General features: G+C 41.3%; 1 long non-coding RNA gene across 1 annotated transcript; it reads right to left on the reverse strand.

The window, feature by feature from the left end:
- Positions 1–605: 605 nt before the first annotated feature.
- On the reverse strand, positions 606–6315 carry LOC135418440 (uncharacterized). The gene is made up of 2 exons (XR_010432441.1): positions 5775–6315; positions 606–1417 (listed from the first exon to the last, which is right to left on the reverse strand). It is a non-coding gene; the product is annotated as an uncharacterized LOC135418440 (long non-coding RNA).
- Positions 6316–11341: the final 5026 nt, after the last annotated feature.

Consider the following 11341-nt stretch of genomic DNA (forward strand, 5'->3'; position numbering starts at 1 on the left):
AATCTTTTAGATAGACAAATGGGCATCACATTAAAGTTGAAATGGTTCCCAAAAATATCCCACTAAAGACCTCATCAGAGCCACTTTTCCACTAGCAGTAAATGTCAGACAGTAGCTTCTGCCTTGCTTTTTAGGACAGGAAGGGGAGACTGCCTTAGCCAGTAACAGAAGCAACTGGGAAGCGAGAATACAATTATTCAAAATGGATTTCTGCCAGCACTGTGCAGCTAATAACCTTTACTCTGAGAAAAGTGTAACATTTAATGGTCAAAACGGTGAGTGTTGTTCCTCTGGTGACTTTTTCACACTAGCCTGAGGGAGAAGAGCAATCTTTGGTACTTTTAACTCCAAACCATGCCATCTTGGGTCTACTCCAGCCATTCTTTAAACACACTCACTGTCTTCTATAATTATTTCCTTACTGTTAAATGCTGGCCACCCTTGATATAAACATTTGAAACATGACCCGTGGCATTTTTCCATTATAGGCTGATGGCCAGATTTGTGCTAATCTATGTTTACATCGGTATTAAATGAGTAATAGTCTCACTGAAGTTACCCTTGATTTATGTGGGCACCCCAGAGATAAGAGCTCACACCAAAAATCCAAACAGGCCATTTATTTTTCTTAATCGGGAGCAACAGAGATAGGATTTTAGGTGGATACAACAATTTAAACAATGAATTAATTTTTGAAACTACTTTTTGCTGCCTTTAGCAATCTTTTATCACTACCATTGACAACTGACTATGTCCCTGAAGCACCCTTATTCAGGAATCTTCTTAAACTGAGTGTGTTGCTGTCCCGGAGGCCTCCTAGGCTGGCACGTGTATTTGTGTCCCTGACGTATTTGCAGCAGGAGAAGATGGATTTTCAATGTTCTGAGATTGACCTTTGAAGGCTTACATTACATATTGATGAGTTGCAAAGCTGGATGTCAAGAATTGACTAAATCTTGACTAACTGAAGTGTTAGTGTCTCACCAATGCAGAAAGGTATTTGGACAAGCTCAGTCTGAATCATCAGCTCATCTTGTCTCAGGTGAGTTCGGACTGACAGATATTGTTAGGGAACAGCTGTTTGCATGCATTTCTTTTACAGGCAAATTAGATGGAAAGTCAGCCTCTATTTAGTACAGAGAGAAAAATACTTACACAGACCACAGGGCAAGACCACAGTGCCTGACAGTCTAAAAATGCAGCGCAAGTTGACCTCCCTCTCAGAGGCAATGCTGACTCCTCTCGATATGAGGTACCCCCTCCTCCTTAACCCTGACAACAGCACACAAATGAAGAGGAGATGATGCAGGTGTAGCACCGGTTGGCTCTAGTCCTTCAGTGAACATGTGTTCTCCTTCCCTGTCCTTGGGCTTTCATGCCTTGAACCTCACTATCACAGTCAGCATTATCAGCTCACCTAAGAAAAGGAGAGAGATGTAGTCCTGAACACTCTATTTGTATCACCAGTAAAACACCACTCCCATCCCCTCTTCATTCACCTTTTCTGGACAACAAAACAAATCTTGCAGTAGGAGTTAACTCTACTTTAAAATTAAAAACAAGATGCTGGTTTTGGGAGAGGGAAGGGAGAATTTTCACAATCAATCACAAGGGTCAAGCTGAAGGTTTTTGCTGTGACAGACCTGAAGTTCCGCTATTGCATGAGCTACCAACACCTAAGTGGGGCTGAGTTCAGTGTTGTGTGAGAATCCAGTTGGTCTGTTCAAACTAGAGTGTCCCCCTATTCAGCTTTCCTGGAAGCTGTATGCTGAACATATTCAGCAGGTTCAACGCTGCCAAGACAGAGTGTGCACACCTGCATCACCTGCAGCCACTTTGGCTCCATCCATACATGTGTTGGTGGTGATGGTGAGCTCTTTTTTATGTGTTTGAAATGAAATCAGGTTGAATATCTCGAAGTTTAGCCCTAGTAAGACACTACATCACTGATTAAACTTATCAAGATGATGTAGTTATTGTCACAATTTCTGGTCATTCTCTGTTAAATAAATAGCAGGCAATGATACAGCAGTAAAACTTACCAGAGATATAAAGAAGGAAGAGTGACAGGTTAGAAATATTTAGCTGAGGGACAAATACAGGGGAAACAAAGATACATAAGCTAATGAAAAACAGAATGGGTCGTTACAAAGTACCATTCTCACGACATGAGAACAAGGGATGGCTGGAAGCAATTTGTTTGAAAGCGGTATGAGAGAACATCATTTTATATAATGAAATTAGCCTGAAGATTTCAGAGCTGAAAAACAGTCTTGAAAACAAGTTAACCAGTTCTTTTGTTTAAATTACAGTCACACGGAAACAAAGTCACATCAGATCATAAAATTGCAGACATGAGAACACACAGCTTAGTGCTTCAGTAAGAAGTAAACACAATATCACCAAGTGGAAGAATGGACAAATTACACCGAGTGGGGTTTTCTGCATCTCTCTTAAAGGCATCTGATCCAGCAAACTGCTTGAGACAGGATTCTAAACTAGGCAAATGTTAGTTTGATGTAATCACAGTTCCTACATTCTTACTTTTGGTAATTTGAGCCCAAAATGAGAAGTGACTTAACTGTGATGTATAAGCAGGCACATTCACTCGGAAATATTTTCCTCCATGTCGTTATACCTAATGGGTAAAGCATGCTATTCCATTTATTTTTTAAATTAAGCAAAACATGTACACTGTGCCAATGACACAGTCCTTACTGCAACACTAACTTGCTGAATGATGAGTGCAGCAGTAGTCCAAATCTAAGTAGGGTGTGTGATGAGGCCTAGAAGTTGGGTAATTGGGAAGAACCACTCAAAATCAGGAAATTGAACTGAAAAGTCAATTTAAAAAAACCCAAAATGTAATAGGGTTTAAAAATTTAGAGAAACATGTTATCATCAAAAGTGCTCTGCTACAGTGGTAAGCTCTTTGCTAATTGACTGTTTTGTTAAGGTTCATTAGAGGCTTGTGTTGTAGCCAATAAATCTGGTTGGACAGCTAGAAAGTTAGTTTTGCTTCTCAAGAGTCGGACTTTTCAGCCCAGAACAGATTATTTTCAGCCTATGATGCCTGAAATTGTATTTATTGCTTATAGTCATCAGTTATGTTTGGGTTTATTATTTTAGCTATTTTAATCACTAGAAGCTGTAGCTGTGCTATACACCCTGGAAATAGCTATACAGCATTCCTGTACCCTGCTGGGGCTACACAGATTACAGCTACAGTTTATCTATTTTGAGCATTTAACTTGTATTACAGTAATTTAACGTTGCTTTATTTCCTGTTTTCATTCCAGCTTAGTAGCTATGTCTCTAGAACATCAAATGCTTTTTAGGACTCAGAATGTTCAGTCTATGTGGTAATGTGATTTTCTTATCTATTTAGAAATGGGATGATTTATTATCTAGGAGGAAAAAACCCCATCAAATTTAGGAAAACGCTGTCATAGACTTCAGTGAAATTAGGCACTTGAATATTGCAAGGAAAAATATGATACATAATTTTTCCAGGACTATCTGTAGGCATTAAATAAATAGGAATAATGCCACCCAGAAAAGCAAGGTAGACTTATACTATACAAAGAACTCAAAACTGAATTTGGTTACTAACAACTTCACTAGTTTGAAGATGCATCTACAGGCAATCTGGCTTTCTTTTTAGCACAACTAATCATGGGTGTATTACTTTATATGGAGGGAAGAGCCCAGTGCTTCCCCCCAGTCCAACAGTACTGTCTCATAAGAGGGAAGTGTTTACACATCTCTCTCTGCTCACAACACCACTCATACTGCATCCTGCCTCTTCACACTGTTAATCTATTTAATGGTCATTTCTAATTCTGAGGCAAGTGGCCCAGCTTCAGAGGATGCTTTCAGCAAGCTCTGCACTCCTGGAGGCCCCTTGCAAGGCAGTCCTGTTCATTTGTCTTGCTCCTGGAAAGAGATTAACATTTTGCTCCCTGAGAGCATCTGGAAATTCAGTCAGGTACATCGACCAAAATCTAGTTTATTGAGTTTGGTAAATCAATAGAAGCATTTATTATCCACTAAAAACATGTAGAAAAATCTGAATAAAAAACAATATATAAAAAGGAGTAAAATAATCAGCAGTGTTCCAAAGTCCATGGAGACAGAAAAGAAACAGACTTGTCCAGGATATCCATTCCAATTGCTTTTTCTCTCATTTTAAAGCTGTCCATTCCAGGTTTGGTCCATTGAACACTAAAATCTATTGCCCATCCTCACAGAAGCTGATGGTCAAATGTCAATAGATCCAATTGTTTGTTTCTGGCACACCTAGGCCCCTACCTGGCACAGGTACAATTAACAATTATTTTAAGCATGAGACATTTTGAAATATCTTATTAAACTAAATACTGGACAGGAATCAGTGCTTACCAGATGACCCTCCATTGCTCTGATTAACTCTCCCCATTTGACCAAATAAGGTTTCTAATATCCATTTACATTCTCAGTTTGAAAACTAACATACCCTCAATGATAAGTTTTCACTGAGATCTGTGTAGAGCAAAATGAAATTTTACTTACCTAATAAAGAATGCTGAGATACAACTGAATGATGAGATGCAAATATAGCAAGTGCAACTCATTGGACATGGGCCAAACACCATTAGCAATTGGCTTTGAACCTCAGTGGGTAAAGTAGGGTTGCAAATTAGCACAAGAACTGACTTGCTGAACCCAATCTGTAAGAAATTAAGCTACTTAATAATAATTCCTCTTTTTCTGTCACATGAACAGAAATCTTTCCTACCAGAGCTATTTGTTCTCTTCCTTGCAGCTGTTCACTAAACTGTGTTCACGTCCTCCAGCCGGGAGGAGAACAAGCTCTGCTCTGGGTCTGCAGGGCTTGCTGACAGACAGGCTGCCAGCTGGGGGTGCAGGGTAATTTTAGCCCTCCTAATCCTAAATGCTGCTCTGCCTTCCCCGGGCTGTCACCGGGGCTGTGAGGAGTCAGAATTAACCTGCACACATCCCGAGAGCAGCAGCAGCCCATCCAAAAAGGACATCCAAGTGCAGTTAAGCGGGGCAGCCTCTGGCAGCAGCAGTTTGGCTCAGCTGCTGTGGGTCAGCACAGCTCAGGGCACGGCCAGGGCTGATCCACACACACGAGGAACCCCTGAGGAAGCTATTTTCCTGGTCAGGCTGAGCTTTTTGGTGACCAAATTCCTCCCTGTATGACTTCATGCCCTGAGTCCTTTATGACCCATCAGCTGCAGAATATACTCACTGCAGAGAGAAAGGATAAAGTAGCAGTCCTCGGTTTTAGGGATATAAAGAGAGAAACAGAAAATCCTGTTAAAAAATTTTTAAAAAGAACCCTGAGTTCTGACAGCCCCTAAGAGGCAAAATATCCTGATTTTAGAGAATGCTGTCACCATCACAACATCAGCACGTAAGAGCTCCGACTTCATTTTACACTGCTTTGGCTTATTACAGGTAGGATTACAACAGCTCTTCCATTTTCATTAATTCAGTGGCATCCTGTGATCTTCTTTTTCTTCTGACTTCTAAGTCTTCCAGCAATTTTTGGGTTTGGCAGTACTCATTCAGAGTGGAAACTTCTGTGAGGGGAAAATTAGGGGAAATTTTTCTCTTCCCCTAAATAAATGAAGCTATAACACGTTCTGAATGAAGTCTATATTTTTCAATTAGCCAGCACAATAATCAACCCAATATTGAACAATGGCATCACAGGTTAATTCAGAACATCCTTTTAGACAATCTGAGAAGTTGCCAGCTGTACTTACCAAGGTATTGAAAGGTAGTGTTGGAAACACCATGGCCTAGAAATACTAAAGTCAAATAGTTTAATTTAGAAGAGAATTGGGAACCATGCTGAGCTGTGCAGTCACATCTCTGCTCTGCTGCTTGATCCCTGTAGAGACAATGATAGGCAACACAACAGTTTTCTTAAATAACACAAGGACCATCACCAATCCCAAAGAGTAACTTTTACTACTAAAGAACTGAAATAGTAAATACCTACTTAAATAATCAAGGTTATGCCTCTCCATTGTTCAGGGAAGTACCTTGTGTGTTACATTAAGGTATGCAAGCTTTAGGTTGACTATTACAGAACTAATTACACAACAGCTAATGAACAGTTATGGAATCATAGGGTCACAGAATGGTTTGGGTGGAAGGAAACTTAAAGACTACTTAGCTCCAAGCCCCCTGCCATGGGCAGGGACACCTTCCACTAGCCCAGGTTGCTCCAAGCCCCATCCAGCCTGCCCTTGGACACTTCCAGGGATGGGGCAGCCACAGCTTCTCTGGGCAACCTGTGCCAGGGCCCCCCTCACAGGGAGGAATTCCTTCCCAATATCCCATCTAACCCTGCCAGCTGTCAGTTTGAAGCCATTCCCTCTTGTCCTGTCACTCCAGGCCCTTGTGGCCCTAGTCCCTCTCCATCTTTCTTATAGGCTCCCTTCTCAGAATCCCAGAATCATTCAGGCTGGAAAAGGTCTCCAAGACTGAGTCCCCCCTGTGCCTGATGCCCACCTTGTCCCCCAGCCCAGAGCACTGAGTGCCACGGCCAGGCCTTCCTGGGACACCTCCAGGGATGGGCACTCCAAACCTCCCTGGGCAGCCCCTGACAAGGCCTGACCACCCTTTCCAGCAACAAATTCCTCCTCCTGGCCAACCTGAGCCTCCCCTGGCACAGCTGGAGGCCGTTCCCTCTCCTCCTGTCCCTTGTTCCCTGGGAGCAGAGGCCAACTTCAAATACTTAAGGTCCTGGAAGGCCATAATCAGGTCACCCCAAAGCTTCTCCTCTCCAGGCTGAACAATCCCAACTCTCCCAGCCTTTCCTCCCAGCAGAGCTGCTCCAGCCCTCGGATCCTCTTGGGGCCTCCTCTGGACTCACTCCAGCAACTCCATGTCCTTTCTATGCTGGGGATTTATATACTAAAGGGGCAATTTAACTTATAAATGAAAAGCATGCCACTGTTGGTTTTTCTTTTTTTAACATTTCACATTCATAGGAAGACCTATAAGCAACTGAAAATGAAATAGTGAAGTTTATAAAAAAAAAAAAAGAGACTATTGGAAGAAAGGACTAAGCCTGTGAACATGAAAAACAGGAATTAATAAGACTGATCTTTTATTCATATAGGATGTTGGGGTTTTTTTAAGACTGAAGGTCCAAAGGCAAATACTTAGCACGTTTTAAAGTTGTCTGTGCCAGTGAGTATTTCAGTAAATTACTGCCATTTCAAAATACAATGTGTGCACCTACTTATATGATTACTCATAGAATTTTCCATTCTAACCTAAAACAAATTTATCAAATTTTATTAGGCCATAAATATAGGTATTTTTACATTTATAAATTACTTAGCTCAAATTATATTTCAGAAAAAAATGATTCAAGACAGGCAGTATAGTGTGATAGCATTTAAACCAGCAAGGCTATAGGAATGTGTGTTTCTGGCAAAATACTATAAATATGTAGAGACAGGGAAATAAAACTATTGCATTTACTATTAATGTTCTCACTTCTACATTGACTATCAATCATCAAGGTATTAGCATCATTCAAGAAATGGCATGCTGTGAGAAAATTATGATAATCCATTTTGTAATCCATATTTCTATGAATACATGAAAAAAGAAGAGGCACCAATTTAGGTGGGTTCCCTCCCCCCCCGCCTAGAAATTTTATGTATTATTTTCAGGAGGGAAATCTATACTGCATTGAAAATGTGTAACTAAATTTACACTGAATGAATAATCTTCCATTTATATGGTACCCCCCGACACATTCATGAGCTTTCCAAATGCACTTTACAAATGGATTTGCTAAGTACTTGCCTTAGAGGAATCATTTTCAGCTCCTCATGGGAAAAAGACAGCTAAAGTTTACTATACACAACAGCAATATGCAAGAGTTACTGAGAAGTGAGAGAAATAGGAATCATTTGGAATTACCAGGAGAGTTTTAAGTGTACAGCATAACTATCAAAAGTAGAATTGGACTGAAATCATGAAGTTAATGTTCTTTGATTACTTACCTTGGGTAACAGCAACACAGAAAAGCCAAATATGTCCTTTTTCTCATCTTCTCTATGCAATATGCACAAGTGAAAAACAGGCAGCACATGAAGCAACTTAGGAAAACAAGCCTAAATGTCCTTCAAACCACCATCCCAAGTTTTGTTGTAATTCTGAATCAGCACTTAGAGGATGTTGGTATGAAGTGCTTAATGGAGCTCCTTTTCCTTTTTTGAGGATTTCTAGAGCAATAAAGCATCACAGGCGGGGCACAAGGAGACTTTTCTTCCACTGAACAGAGCTGGGTGAGATAATCTGGACTAAAGTAAAGCTTTGGGTCTGGCAAAAGAGCTCTCTTACAGTTTTCATCCAATTTTCTAGAAAAATGGTAAGAAACCAGACATTCAGTTTTCTATACAATAAAAAAAAAGTAAAATATGAATTATCTGAGGCAATGTGTCTCAAAATATGAAATACTATCAACTTTTTTGATGCTAGAGCACTAAGAAGTGCCTACACCTTGGCCTCAGATCAGCTGCAGGGCGGGTACTTTCAGGGAAGGGGAAATATGCTCATGAGCTCTCCAGTGCTTAAGAAATAATCCATATTCTTACAGGAAATTTGACGGAGGTATTTACCAAGTAACAGATCTCAGCTTCCAAATTCTCTTGAGTTTAACCAATACTCAGAGTAGAATATTCCTTTCAGACTCATTCCCCCTGTGACATTTTACTCCAGTGAAGGACACCCCATAAGCCTTTGAAGCACCAACTCACCAGAGTAAAAGGTATCCCTCAGTGGGACAGCTGCTCATAACCAGATCTTCATTGGCTGGGGAGAATCTCTGTCTGAGAATTCTCAAGCAGACTCCTGGCAATGCATAGTTTTGATTTGCACACTCAGTGAGAAGGAAAAACATCCCCTTCCCAACAGTTTAGGGACAAGCAGGTCATACCATCCAGTGGGACACATTTTAAGGGACACCTGCGACTGGGAAGTCTGCTTGTGCTTAGTGTAGGGTTAATTTCTTTCCAAAAAAGTAGAATCATAGAATTACAAAGTGGTTTGAGTTGGAAGGGACCTTAAAGCTCATCTCATTCCACTCCCCCTGCCATAGGCAGGGACAGCTTCCACTAGCCCAGGTTGCTCAAAGCCCCGTCCAACCTGGCCTTGGACACTTCCAGGGATGGGGCAGCCACAGCTTCTCTGGGCAATCTGGGCCTCACAGGGGAGGATTTCTTCCATATATCTAATTTAAACCTACTCTCTTTCAGTGTGAGGCCATTCCCTCTTGTCCTGTCACTCCAGGCCCTTGTCCCAAGTCCCTCTCCAGCTCTCCTGGAGCCTCTTTAGGCCCTGGAAAGGGCTCTCAGGTCTCCCTGGATCCTTCTCTTCTCCATGTTGGACACTCCCAGCTCTTCCAGCCTGTCTCCAGAGCAGAGGGGCTCCAGCCCTGTGATCAACTTAGTGACCTCCTCTGGACTTGTTCCATCAGATCAACTCCTTTCATGTGTTGGGGGCCCTAGGGCTGGACACAGCACTCCAGCTGGGGGTCTCCAAGTAGACATTTGTTAGGCCTGGACACAGCTACAGCCTTGTGATTTCCATTTCCCTTTGGAGGGTGCACCACACACCTATAATTTATAATTTAGTGACTGACTAGTTCTGGCTGAGCTGACAGCTACCTCCACACAGGAGAACAGCAGTGTAACTTCCTCCAAGGCCTTCAGCATGTTGGCAAGAGCTACCTTCCCAGCACACCACTGCAGCCCCCCGGGGGGGTCTGTAAGAATAACATCTCAACTTTCAAATTGAAAGTATCTAAACACTTTAATTACTTCTCCATATGAAGCTTCCTCCGCAGCTGTTTTGCTGTCTTTCCATGAGCTGAGGGATGCTCCTGTGTCTGTGCACATGAAGAGGTGGGAATGCTGCCTCCATGGGTACCAGAGGAAGGGTTTCCCTGGCAACAACCAGCCCATGAGAGCCCACTGGACCTCCAGCTACTCCTTCGACTTCCCCTGCTTTAGCTTTGTGGAGAGCTGAACTGGGTACTAAGTACCCAAATCAAATCAATTCTGGTAGAGAGACCGTGGCTGAACAGGAAAATACCAAATATTTTGAGGCATATTTACTTGCTGTTCACTTTAACTGAAGACAGGTTTGGCAGATATGTAGTATTTTAAAGCAAGTTTTTTTGTGTGGTTTTTTTTTTTTTTTTGGTTGGTTTGGGGTTTTTTGTTTGGGTTTTTTTGGATTTTGTGGTTTTTTTTTTTTTTAATTGGTTTCACAGAAGTTATTTTTTTTCTTGAAATGTAGCATGAGCTGTATTTCTTCTGTCTACACAGTTTCTTGGGAATCTTTATTTTTGATTTAAATGTACTTTAGCAGAAGCCTTTAGAAAGCTCATTTTAACAATGAACAAATCCTTAATGTTTTCCCACATTGGGTTTGGCTAATGCAAACTAGCTGATATTGCTGTAATATGTTGAGCTTATTTTGCTATTTGATATGAAATATGAAAAAATGTACAAAATTCAAATATTGCATTAATCTAATGCAAGCTTTGCTGATCCTTGCTAGATATTTTACATATGTATTTGCTTGAAAAATGATCTTTGCTTTCCTTAGTGCAATAGTGATCTTATTGAAATATGTACTGGGAATTCTTTTTATACCTGTTGGGTTGTTTATAATAACAGAACAGTGTATAGCAAATTGTACAGTAAAAAACATCTGTCACATATATCCTGCATTTCAAACAGTACTGCATCTCCTATGTTTTCTTTTGGTCAAATGGAAAAAAAGAATTTAGAGGCACAGCTGATGTGCCTTAGGTACAGACCTGGGCTGCCACACTTCTGCTCTGGTCAGTCATGGATGTGCCAAACACAGACCTACGAAAGGAGTCTGTGACTGCTCATTCTGTATTTTAACTTTTTAAGTTTTTGTCAGAACTGCTGCTCCTGTCCAGAACTGCCACAACCCCAGCTTGGCTGGTGCAAGTGGCTCAGCAAAGATCCCTTGTTAGGCATTCCTACAGCTAAATCCTGTGGGGCCCAAGGCTTGGTCACCTATAAATATAGGAAATCTGCCTAAAACCAAGACACATTCTGTGGCAATTTTCAAGCACTGGCACCATTCATGTTAAGCTCCATAACTGCAGCAGGATGCTCTGCCTGGAGTCAGGGTAAAACAACTCTAACAATACCCTTTGCAAAGCTGTCAGGTGGGGAAGAGGACATCACCCTGGTTTTGGTGCTGAATAATGGTAAAACCAGCCTGACTCAGCCATCCTGAAGTTAAACATTCTGATAGTGAG

The sequence above is a fragment of the Pseudopipra pipra genome, chromosome 8, assembly GCF_036250125.1.
Source record: "Pseudopipra pipra isolate bDixPip1 chromosome 8, bDixPip1.hap1, whole genome shotgun sequence".
Lineage (NCBI taxonomy): Eukaryota > Metazoa > Chordata > Aves > Passeriformes > Pipridae > Pseudopipra > Pseudopipra pipra.